Consider the following 13,585-nt stretch of genomic DNA (forward strand, 5'->3'; position numbering starts at 1 on the left):
TTTAATGCTCCGGTATCATTTTCCATATGGCGAGAGTGAGAATAGAGTGGACCTCCTGACTGGTGTCCTTGATGATCATTCAAGCTTTCCATATTGCAGAGGGTAATGCACCTATCATAGGTTAGGCTTAGCGTTTTAAAAGCTGCCAGTTCACACTCCTAAGCAGTACAGTTGTCATGCATTAGTGTAATTCACCCTATTAGAACGGTCCCATTGAGGCAGTGATAAAAGTTAGCGGCACAATTGGAAATATTATACTTAGAGGTGCCCCGATCAGGATTTTTTGGGCCGATCACCGATTGCTGAAAGCAATATCGGCCGATACCGATCACCGGGTCTATTTGAAGCCTTTTATTTATCATGTAGCATTATACAGTATACTGTATATTAATTTAATTAGTCCTAATAGCAATGTATTAAAGTATAAAAGTAACAGATGATAAAGTATCATGAAATGACAACAGTTTTTTTTATTGCCAGGAAACAAGGGCAAAAAATTCCACTCCCTCTGTCTTAGAGACTTAAACCATAGCAGCCTTTGCCTGGTTACTGCAAAAATGTTATAGCTTAACAAATATAGCTTTCCTGTGGAATAAACTACAACAACAGAACAAACAGCATCTTAAATGTATAAATAAATTTACTTCAACTATAAAAACTGCATCAAAAAAGGCTGTAGCCAAAATATTTAGGAGATAAAGGAGAACAGGCATCATGAGTCGATGATAAACTCTAAAATAGCCGCTTTTTGTTCTGGAAAGCTCAGGCAGGTTCTGTTGGCTTTACGGTGTAGAGAGAGTAGAGAGGAGTGGGGTAATGTGAGGTTACATCCACACTGCTACAGTTTTTCAAAACAGTTTTATAACAAATACGATCTTTTCCGTCCACAGCAGCGTTTCAGCTGCGTATCAGAGTTGATCTCTATATTAAAATATATAGATACATATATATATATTAAAACGACTGAAAACACACATCTAGTGGCCGTTCACGTTCACTGGGCATGTGCATGTAAACATGCTGTAAACATGAAGCAGAGGGTCTACTCCGCAGTTGCAGAAGATTTGGTGAATGAAGAAAGTACTACAGATGAATAACCACACCAGGTATTTTTTTTGCGTTGACCGACAACAAAGTGGAACTGTTACTGAAAGCAACACGGCAGTACAAACTGCGGTGGCGGAAAAAAGACTGGGAGCTGTCGCAAAGTAAATACGGCGACATGCGCAGTACAAGTGTTATTTACACAGTAAAAAATATTTTAATAAAACTACTGGAACTAAAACTCTGTCAGTAGCATTGTGTTTTTGATTTGCATGACTGAGAAGACCGAATCAGAAAGCCAAATGTGAGTGTGTCATCGTTTTATAACAGGGGTGGAAATGAACTTTTTGGCTCACCTGCCAATGGGATTGGTAGATGAAAAAAAATCGGCTAAGCATATTTTTTACCGGCCAAAATAATAACTTATCTTTTTATGTCACGTAAACATGTGTTTCAGTACTTTTAATTGAGATAATAAGGTATTCTGTCGAAAACAAACTTAAAGAAGACGCCAGATTGAAATTTGAAGCAAAATGAATATATTGCTATTAAATGCACTTATTCATTAAACTTTCATATGAAGTGTATCACTACTATAGGCCTAATATTAATTGAAGGTTGTTTTCATTTATTAAATCCTTGTGCAAGACAAACAGTCAACACTAGTCTCTAATTTATTTATGCTGTGTACTAACAAATAAATCATAACCATTCATGCACAAAAATAACTGTAGGTTGTAGTTTTTACTCGCACATCGTAAATCATTTTTCTATTTTAAGGGCAAATGCATGTGAAATACTCTGTTAGCAACTGTTTAGCAAACAGAATCAGTCCTGAACCCGCTGCGCTACTTTTCTTCTTCTTGTTTTTTTTATTGGCGGTGCTGTTGACTTCCCTTCCCTGTCACAGAGCTGTTCTACAGGTTGCCACCGGCTTTAACGGAGAGGAAAGTAGCAAACAGCGGGTATAACTAAACGGGATATTTACGGAGAAATATTTTAACGGGAGGACACCGGGAGAGAACAGCCCGGGGGAAAACGGGAGGGTTGAAAGATTTGCACGGTACGGTGGTAACTACCTAAATGCTAAAAAAACGTGTACTCCAAGCACAAACTGACTGTTCCTGACTCTATCCCCTAACCCACCACCCCCTGGCGTAGACCAATTAAACACAAGAAACCTGAAATGAACATAAACAACAATCAAGGAACGCCCCTAATCTGTGTGTTAACACGATTTTAGATCCCTTGGTACAGCAGGGACCAATTAAGTGCAACACACATAAAAAAACAACTCTTATCCGCTGTTAGCTACCGTCAAAAAGATATTATATGGCGATATCGTACCGAATACGTTTACCCATCCATGTGGCAGGTAGCCTTCCATCATTTAGACGCCAAACGGAAAGTCTGTGGCGCTTGGCGGGTGTTAACTTCCACCACGGGTTTATAAAGTCCTGTCTGAAAAGGACTTTGGTGCTAGCTAGCTCTGAAAACTGCCCAGACTGCATAGTGAAACCATTTTAGCTGGCGTTGAAAATTTTTCTGGCGAGTATTGTATCATCTGATTGGCTTTTCTGATCGGCCTTAGAGACCACCAATCAAACTAACCATTATCAGCTGATTACGATCGATCCGATTGGAGCACATACGTTACAGCTAGCAGAGTGAAGTTGAGCAAATGCAAGCAGATAAGAAACAATAGTTGGAATCCCACAGGTGTACTTTTAAGAAGATCCCATCATTATCTTAATCACTTGAGGAGGATCTTTGGACGTTCAGAGCTGAGCAGCAGCGTGTCTACATTAGTTTAGGTTAGTTAACATTCAGATAACATTAGCCCAGCAGTCGACTGTCAACAGGATCAAACTAAATATCTTCAGAGGTGACCAGAGGTTACCATATGTTTGTAAGTATCACTAGATGTGCAAAAAGCTACATAGCATTCACGTATATTTTTTAACATTATAATTTACTAAATTTAACTTTTGTTTATAATAGAGCTGGCCAATAAAACAAAAATGATAATTATCGCAGTGTAAAAACAATATAACATATTCAACAAATGTTTGATTTGATTAATTTGAATCAGAAAATAATTAGTACTTCATTTTTCTATTGTTGAAGAAAAGGGACTGAAAAGATTTTACTGAATTTTACTCATTTACATTTGTTGAAAAAAGATTTTATCATACTTGTTTTGAATTTTCTACCTCAGGTGAGTTAACTGATCCACTGTTCTCATCAATTCTTGATGCCAAACAGACTGACCATAAAGAAAAGTTTAAAACCACAAATAACCATCTGCTTTCTTTAACTTTCACATGGGAGCAAAAATCAGCCTTTAAACGTATCGTAGTAATTATCGATATCGCGGTAACATTTTTGGCCATATCGCCCAGCCCTAGTTTATAGTAACTGGAAACGAAATGAAGTTATAAACTAGTATGTCTAAAATCAAGTCTCATATCATTGTTGCAGTCACCAGGTGTGTCCTTTTGTTCAATGGCCCCCTTGGATGGACCAGTGACCCCCCTATAAAAGTTCTACTGGGCCTATTTGATCCCCTCCCAGACACACATGTATAGAGATGAGTGAAAGCAAGCTGATGCCTCCTCTGTGAGGGTTTTTGAAATTCGTTTCATTTAGTTTTCTTACGTCTTCAGTCAGGAGAGGTTTCTGAGTCCTCAAATTGTAAACAGCTTCCACTCACAGCCACTGGAGGCCGCCAGTGAGAGGTTCTCTCGCGCCACTTTAATGCCTTCAAAGAGTGTAAAAGTGAAAAAGGTTTACAGCACGAAGAAATGGTAAAGGGTGAGCATATCAGTTGGCCCTTTGTTTGTTTATCTACAGGAATTTTTTTGAGACACACTCACTCCCTTCCTGTATGTGGGCAAGCTGAGGGAGTCCTGAGCGTTTACAGGAAGTCAGGATTGGCTTCTCTGGGGAAGAGAGATAAGAGTGTGTCTGTGTGAGTGTGTATGAGTCTGTGTGGGTTCAGCTATTGCTAATAACAAACACACAGACACATAACCGAGCCTTGTCAAACAAACCAGCGCTGTATGTGTGCTTTAGGTTTAGTGTGTGTAGGTGTGTGTCTGAGTACGTAAAATGTGTGTGGTGTGTAGTGTTAATGACACTGGCCATTTCCTTTACTCTTTGTGTGGTTTGTTAAAGGGGAAATCCCTGTGAGGTGGTGAGGAAGCAGGGTGGACAGCAACTCCCAGCATGCCCTGGATCATCTGAGTATCCCAAAGAGGAACTAGTGAAATTGCCGGAGAAGAGGAACGTCCACCCTGCTGTACAAACACACACAGATAATAGATTTGATCTGGGAACAGGCAGAACAGGTAGATGAATTTGAATTGAATTTGCATGTTGTTCAACAACATTCAGACTCAGAGCTGCAGGAACTGTTCATTTGCATTCTTCATTTGTATAGCACCTTCCAAGGTACAAGGTAGTTTATTTGTCATTATACAACACAAGGTTGTATATCAAAAAGAAAGTTTGTAGTGCCTTCATGCTACACACACAAAACTTAACATATAATTAAGTGTATATCAAAATATGGTAACGTATAATATAAAATAAAACAATACATAAAGTGATATGCATAAATTCATACATGTATACACGCAGAACATTCCACAGTGCATTTCTTTATTTACGTCTGAGGTGAGCAGCCACAAGATGATAGTATGGTTTCATAACATAAAAAAAGTCTGACAGTTGGGAAACAGTGTCCATCTTGACTGTGTTTGAGCCTTCTCTTATGCAGTCAAGCATCATCAATGTAAAACACACAGTCCACCTCCTCTCATCTTGCCAGGGTCTTGAGGTGACAGCTCAGAACATGGACCGCCTGCCGAGTGTTTGATCCAGGATGTCGATGGGCATGTTTCTGTAAAGATGTGGGCACAACAGTCTCTGATTTCCGCTGCTTGGCCAACATGAGTCCACTGACAGTTAGCATGACTAATAACACACATCATTTTTCAGATCGCACAGCACACAGGTCTAAAAACAGTCACACACCTCAGGAGAGACATGGATTGTGGGGACAGATCGATGTTTAGGATATTTCCAGTTGGAGTATTTTCCATAAATGTGGCTTTTGTAGCTCTATCAGTCTTGCCAACTTTGTAGTCAGTGGCGTAGAGAATCGAGGAAACAAGGAATCACACAAAACAACATAAGGTGGCAAGCTGCCCATACCTCCTACAGCTTTTCAAATAAGCATGATTTTTCTTTTACATGAATCATTGGAAAGGCTTGTCTCTGAGTCTGACTGAAATCAAACACAGGAAGTAGCCACCTGGAATGGCCATTAGTCAGTATTTGACAAATGACATTTTTTTGACCAGATTGTGGTGCTAAGGTCAGGAGATGACCAAGGTTATTACAATTTATCCCTAGGGGAACACAAATGTCTTTTCCAAATTGTATGGCAATCTAGCCAACAGTTGTTGAGATATTTCACTTAAACCCAAACTGTCAACCTCATGGTGGTGCTAGAAGAAAGATCACCAAAGTCATTCAGATACATCATCTGGGAGCCATGAATGTCCGTACAAAATGTTGTGCCCCTCTATCTGATAGATGTTGAGATCAATTTTAACCAGCTTGGCAGCGCTAGAGGAAGGTCAGGATGTAACAATTAACCTTACTTAAAGGTTCAGTGTGTAAGTTTTAGTGAAATATAGTGGGTTGGGAATTGCAACCAGCGGTTCACAGTGCATTTACATTCTCCTTGGATGGTCCCATTTCCCGAGTTGTGAAGTTGTTCTTCTGATTTCAGTGTGTCTTCGTGTGCTCTTAAGTCGGAATGTGGAATCCTCATGGACGCTGCTGCTACTACCCTGTCTTGATAGAAGAATGGTGAATGTGTTAAGAAACAGGAAGCAGTCAACATATGCTGCAAATTTTGCAAATTTAGCAGTAATTCCTCGTCTGTCAGAGCCTGGCACAAAAAATATTGCAGGTAATGTTTTTAGCACTAAATGTAGTTTTATTTAATGTCAGATCTTTGGCAGGAAAAACATTTTTAATCAATGATTTCATAGTCGCGCATCTTAATCATCTTAATTTCATGTTTTTAACTGAAACTTTGTTAGACCAAGATACCAGTGTAGCTGTTCTTATTGAGTCTCCATCAGTTTTATGAGCGAAGCTAGAGTGCGTAAGAAAGGAGGTGGAGTTGCCATTTTGTTTAATGACACCTTCCAATGCAAGAAGATGTCTTATGGAAATTTTGCTTATTTTGAATATGTGGCTCTTCAGCTGAATTCCTCTTCTCAAGCTATTTTTCTAAATATCTACAGGCCACCTAAATACTGCACAACCTTTTTTGATGAATTTGGTGAACTCCTGTCTATCATCTGTGTTGACTACAAAGCTGGCTATTGCCATGTTTATTAGTGGAAGAGCACTAACATTAATGAGCTGTTACACTGTGTTTAACGTTAACTTATTCTAAACGTGCGAGCAGTACACGATAGAAATGAAACAAAAGTCACTCAAATTAACTATATCTATACACTATAATCTTAAAAAAAATGTAAACTAAATGCTAATGCTAATCGTTCAAAACATAGTCGGACGAAGCTCTGTGGCCGCTTGAACAGCCCCGTTATTCAAAAACAAGAGCAAGATGCACTGACAGCAGGTGAAGCGGTAAGATAGAAGACAAAAGGGAAGAAATAAGCAGCGTGTGGCTTTGGCTAACGTTAGCTGGCTCTTTAGCTAAATCGGTGCCTTTTTATTGAAACATGTTCAACATTTCATACAGCCGATGCGCTTGTCAATGTCACTTTTTTAGTTTTATGTGCTAACAACAAACTCTGCATAAATAGTTACTAATTATTGAGTTAGTAGCCCACTTAAAATTAAAGTTAGAGACTAACACCACACAGCTTTTTCCTTCCACAAAGTTAATGAAACAACCCCAAAATGAAACAGCTGGAATTAATATTATAATAGTAGTAGGCTATATACTGAACTATTATATGAAATTATAATTAATATAGGAACATCATATAAATAATATATTAATATCAAACTTATTTATACTAGTTCCTCCTCAAGGTTGAGAATAGAGCCCCTGTAGCAGACAGATGTAGATTTAGCCAGAGGCGGTATGCCATTGTGCGAACCTGTTCCCCTTGTTCTGTTTTACATCTGTTTTACTAAAGTTATTGTTATAAAAATGTACACAGATCAGCTTTAGGATGCAGACAGCAGCTGTTTATCACAAGTGTCTGTGCTACACCGCCTACACTAGAAGCGTTATCCATCAATTTATTCTCTTCAGCTTTGTTCCCTTCTGGCCTATTTGAATTATGTCGTGTATATACAGTGGTCGATGAAGTTGTCACAAAAAAAGAGTGTTAAGTTTTACAGTCTCAAAATCAATTTATAGTAAATGTAAGTTAAAGGTTTGTTAGTGTTGTAGTTTTTAGTGGCTTCTAGCAGTAACGTTTCAGATTGCAACCAACAGTAAACCCTTTCCATTTTTGTGCCTGAAAATCAAATCAACTGGTCAGCGTTTGCAGGCAAACTAACATTATCTAGTTTGAACCAACTAAAACACAAATCACAGTGTGTCACATGATTTGCAGTAATGTTGTGCACAGAAACGTCAATACAAATGTAAGGCTATGGATTTTCGCAGGAAATCCGACCAGTTCTTCACATAGAAAACAGTAGGCCTATACAGGCTATTATAGACAACCGAGAAAGTGTGTGAATGCCTCAATTGTAAGGTGAAGTTGCAACCTGATTACATATAGGCAATACAAATGTTATAAATATATTTAAATTCCTTTTAAAAAATCAACAATTCCCCTTTTCAAGGTGTGTTGCTGACTTAAGCGGTAACAGCTCAGTCTTAAATTATGTTGAAAAGGTCTTAAAAGGTACTGAATTTTACCTCGGGATTCCTGTATAAACCCTGTATTATTTTATGGAGAAAAAAAAGGTATAATGTGTAAGATATGGCCAGAATTTCACTTTAAAACATTAAACTAACATGAAGTTAGTAAAAAAAAAATATCAGTTTGGACGTTGTGTCAAAGATATTCAGTATTGTGGCCTGTGTTCGGTCCCGGTTCACTGGGAGGCAGCTGATCCCGGTTCTGTTGCTCGCTGTCCAGGTTCCGGTTTTGGTGCCCATCCTCGACTGAGTCAGCCGAGAGGACTGCTAAGTTAGCTGCCGGGATAACTGAGCTTACTAGCTAATGGCATAGATAGCAGCAGTTAGGACCTGAAATAAATGAGTATGAAATCAACAAATGGAGATTTAATTATTAAACATTGCACCCTTTATTTTTCCCACACAATAGCCTCAGATAGGCTGAATAACAACATGACAAGGGTGTGTGTCCATTTAGAGTTTTTCTCTGGTGGAAAAGAGCTGGCAGGACACTAGGATGAAGCTCTTGTGCAGTGAGAGAAAACATTTATTAAATGGACACAATACTGTTTTAAAATCAAAAAATGCATTTGGTAATCGGAGCACTCGCAAAAGAAAGTTGCACTAGCAGAGCACTAAATATTTCTTGAATTTATGGGCAATTCTCTGTAAAAATCAGCAGGTTGAGGCACAGAGAAACAGCTGTTTGCAGCATCTCTCTCTCTCAGCACTGTCCATTGTTCTGAGCAATAGTCACATGTATTTCATTCATATGCAAACCTATACCCTGTTATAATATTAAAAACAGTGTTGGGCAGTTATTGGGTCGTCCATCTGTGCTGTCTATACGTGTGCTGCCGTTGAAATAAAATGGGGCCACTTTTCTGTCTGTAAATGTGCTAGCATGATTGTAGCTTACATTTGCGCTGTAACAGTTTTTGATCACTTCCGAATAATGAGCTATCACGATAAAAAGTTTCATATCATTTTATATCGATAATCATCAGGATAAATGTCGAATCTTCATTTCTTTAAAGTTTAAAGATTTTTTGATTTTGCTCCTGAGTGAACGTTGAAGAAACCCAATAGTTAATTGTGGTTTTAAATTTTTCTTTAAGGTCAGAACAAACACTTGATGCCAAACAGTGGATCACTTAACACATCTGAAGTAGAACATTCAAAACAATTCCGATAAAGATTGTGATCGTTTGAACTTTTGTTATATTGTTATTGAGGAAAATATATTGTGATAATTATCATTATTGTTTTACTGCCCAGCCCTAACACAGGGTATAATTATTCTTACTTGTCAGAACAACACAAGTACAAGGACAAGACATTAAAAAAGAGGACTAACATACTGCAGGACTATGTCTCAGTGATTCTTTCCAAATTGAGATGTCGTTCGGAAGTTAGCAACCAATTTAGGTCAACAAAGAACTTCCAACATGGCTACCTAAACTTTGTGTTCACAGATGTGTGAACTATATGGTAATACTGTGTTTCACGGTCAGCCATTAGAGAATATAAAAAGAATACTGTGTAATTTGAAGATGCAAAGTTTCCTTTTTTAGCATCAACAGGTAGCTGTGATAGTAGCAGTAGCAGCTGAGCACTGGATGGGATTTAGCCAAACTTACTCCTCTGTATATTTTATGTTGTTCTTACATTTGGACAACCTTTTGTGTTTCTGTTTGTAAGACAAAGTTAGAGGAGGTCAGATGGAGCAGTAACTGACAACAGATGGTGTGTGTGTGTGTGTGTGTGTGTGTGTGTGTGTGTGTGAGAGAGACACACACACACATTCACATGAATGAGCTTCTCACCATGTCAGTGCTGAGTCACATTTACTGGCTGCAGACTGCCATGAGTGACTCATGAGATCGGTTTCTTCATTTGCCACATCTCTCTTTGATCTTGTATGTTTCACGAGTTTTTGTTTCCTGTGTTTGGAGTCAAGTGTTTTATGCTTTTTTCTTGTTGTTCATTCATTACTGCAAGATTGCACAAGTTAAATTACTAATTGCTCACACTACACATACTAAAGTATACTGCTTAAAAATCATAAATTAAATAAATGAATTAACTAAGTGCCTTAATTACTGAAATTACCAGCCTGACGTTTGTTTTTTATTATCGATATTAGCCAGTCATTTAGTCTTTATTTAACCTTGAGCGACTGAGAGAAATAGCGAAGCATGGACATGAAATAGCAGATAATACAGTAAGAATATCCATAGTGTTACGATAAACTGTAAAACCTTGAGAGGGAGGTTTTTACTATAAGCCCCTTTGGGTTTCTTGCCTCTCCTACACAATCCCTGCTGTTTATTTTTATATACTGTTCCAAGGTACAAGGTAGATTTGTTTATTATTTTACAACACAAGGTTGTATAACGAGATTAATCTTTAGTTCCTTTTATGCTACTCACAAAAACAAACGATAAACAGTAGATGGGTGATATATAATAAATAATAAGTCATAAAATGTAACAAAAAATAAGAAATAAAACTATTTTACATAGTGGAGTTCTGAGGATGGATTGATTTTGTTAAAGTTGAAATGAGTCACTTGTAGTGATGAACCCACACAGAATTATTACTTTGTTTCATAGTTTACCTCAGCTCTACAGAGCGTTTTAGCGTTTTTCAGTTTATTGATCAGGTTTTATGACCATCACCGTTGCTGTTTTGGTTCATTCTCACCACCCTCATCAGCATCATCTTTCAGAACCAAACAACAGCTTTTTGAGTGAAAAGGATATGATAAACTCACTGTATGCTACCTGCCCAACAGATACAGTTAGCGGCTAGCTGGTGAAAAAGTGGAGCATTTAGCAACTAAAGATTCAGACTTTTTTCTCAGAAGTTGGTGGACAAAACAGAGCTAATAGGACAGTGAATATTGGACTTACATTTGTCAGATGGACAGAAACACACATTTTAGATGAGTAGTAATGTTGCTTCATGTCTGCTCTATATGTAAACAATTGCTTGATACTACTTTAGCAATAAAAATGTTATGCCATTTACAGCTGATTCAGCTGCCCCCAAGTGTCCAAAAAATAAATCATTGCTGTGTAAAAAAATAACATCTGACTGAATCTACTTATTTAGTATTTATATATTGTGGATACAAAAAAGTCAAAAGTCATTAGAATTTGCATGGTAAAGTGTGAGAATTTGGAATAAGCCTGTATATTTATACCTTGTTTTATATTAAATAGTTTCATTTATATACACCCTCTCTCTCTCTCTCTCTCTCGCTGCCTCTCAGACTCTCAGCCAGACACAAAGGAGTCTTGCTCTATTTTCCCAGCTATTGTCTAATTTGTCTTCTGCGTATTTACATAAAAAGCCAACATGTTTCCTTTCCTGACACATCTACTGTTATATATTAATGTATGTGTTGCTGTTCAGTCATGCGTTCGCACGCGTCTGTGTGTCTGAATGCAGCGTTGGATTTTAGACTCAATCTCATCATTCCTGCTCGCTTGTCATCAAGGATTAACACACTGACACACATTACACGCACATGCAAGGCTGAGCTGGCCTTTGCTGTGTGTACGTCACATCTAAAGAACCAGAAGACATCTAACTGCTGCAACTGGGAGCTTTTGTGGGACACTCAGACAGAAAGGCTTATTCCTACACTAGCCACGCAGATAGTTGTGATTTTATTTGCCCAGATCTTCAGATATCTGCTGCTGAGACAGGTTGTACTGGGAATGTATGTTTGTTCTGTTAAATTAAATTTGATACTATGGATTTCTTTAGGCACTAATTTAAATACAGATAGGAAGTGTTGTTCACTGACAGCAGTGTGAGTCAGCGACACACTGTGGAGATCATATTATCCATCCCCCTCCCTCGCACACGCACACAAAAGCAGCATCATGGCATGGTGGGGTTTGTCATCGTGGAGGCGCCACAAAACACTAAAATGTTATAAGAAACAGGGCTGCAACTAACGATTAGTGTCATTATTGACTAATCTGCCAACTATTTTCATGATTAATTGACTAATCGTTAAGTTTATAAAATGTCAAGAAATTGTGAAAAATGCTTATCACAACTTTCCAGTGCCTAAAATGACAAATTGCTTCTTTGGTCCAACCAACAGTCCAAAACCCAAAGACTCTTCATTTACTATCATAAATGACAAAGAATAGCTGCAATTCTGCAAATTAAGAAGATGCAAATCTTTCAAATTTTTGCTTAAAAAATGCCTGAAACGATTGATAGCTGAATAGTTGTTGATTAATTTTCGTTCGATCGACTAATCGAATTATTATTGTTGCAGCTCTAATAGGAAATCATCAAAGGAAAACTGTCATGCAGTTTATATTTTCTTAATGCAGAGCTGTTCGGCAGCCAAGGATATAAACTGCTGTACAAAGTTTATGCAGGCATGGTGTAGGCTAAGTGTGCACTTTAAAATGTTAAAATATATACTGGAAGTAAATGAAAATATATAAATATTGGATCATGAAAGTCAGATACTGCAAACTGCTGCACCTCAGTGTAAGATAACTTAGACTGAGATGTCCGGAGTCAAAAGACACTTCTTTTTTAATGATCTAACAATAGAAATTGATATGTGTTGTAAACGACATTACACATACCAGAAGCTGAATAAAGTTGAATTAAACTAAAATATCATTAAGTTATTTGGCAAGACATCAACAACCTCAGGGGAGCCAGTGGGTACCTGGCCTAGGGCAACAAAACAAAGTAGTGAAGATTCAGACAGGAAAAGATTTAATTACCATGCTGCTGTAATCACCTGTGGTCGACAGAGGGGGACATAGGTCAGTGGCTGTGAACACCTGATGTCTTTAACCCTGACATACTGTTTATGTGGCAGTCATATCACACTCTTTGAATACGCACAGACACATTCAGCTCTATCTTTAACTCATTCTCTTTCTCACAGTCACACAGACACAAACCTTTTTTTTTCTCAACATTTCTCCCAGTAATTTGTGTGTATGTAGTAGAATAGTAATTTTCTGCTCTGATGGGTGACACTGCCAGTGAGTAATTGACTTAATTAGAGAGAGAGAAACTGACAGAGAAGTAAATTTTTGGAATTTGGTTTTCAGCTCTTCTATGTCCTTTTTCTTTTTTATTTGGTCTGCGCAGAATGTTCATTAATCAGGGATGAAATGAAGAATGATCTGTTCATTTACATTAACATAAAATTGAAATTGAGATTAGGAAAAAAAACAATTTTCAGAATCTCTCACTAAAACATTGAGCAAGAAATGTTATTGCACCTGGGACCTCATACATAATTTACATGTTTCTTTTACATATTTAGACTCCTCATATAGAGTCGCAGGAAAGAATTATGTGAACCATTTGAAATTACATGGACTTCTGCATGAATTGGTCATAAAATGTGATCTGGTCTTCATCTAAGTCACAACAATAGACAAACAGAGTCTGCTTAAACCAATACCACACAAATAATTAGATGTTTTATGTTTTTATTGAACACACCTTGTAAACATTCACAGTGCAGGGTGGAAAAAGTATATAATTGGTTGACCCTCCTTTGGCAACAATAACCTCAACTGTTTCCTGTAGTTGCAGAACCAACCTGAACAAAGTTCAGGAGGAAAT

The 13,585-nt window shown here is 37.7% G+C and overlaps 1 protein-coding gene across 2 annotated transcripts in view; it reads left to right on the forward strand.

Annotated features, from left to right (window-relative positions):
* LOC119896365 (protein TANC2-like) overlaps positions 1–13,585 on the forward strand; it is a 64,197-nt gene that overhangs the window by 1,748 nt on the left and 48,864 nt on the right. The window contains exon 2 of one of the 2 annotated variants that reach the window (XM_038709815.1): positions 4,222–4,394. The exons of the other annotated variant lie outside the window; for it this stretch is intronic. The gene's annotated coding sequence lies outside the window, so the exon portion shown is untranslated. The remainder of the gene's footprint in view (positions 1–4,221; positions 4,395–13,585) is intronic. 2 annotated transcript variants of the gene reach the window in all.

This window comes from Micropterus salmoides, unplaced genomic scaffold (genome assembly GCF_014851395.1).
Source record: "Micropterus salmoides isolate LMB-PRFRI ecotype aquatic unplaced genomic scaffold, ASM1485139v1 Ms_hic_scaffold_10, whole genome shotgun sequence".
Lineage (NCBI taxonomy): Eukaryota > Metazoa > Chordata > Actinopteri > Centrarchiformes > Centrarchidae > Micropterus > Micropterus salmoides.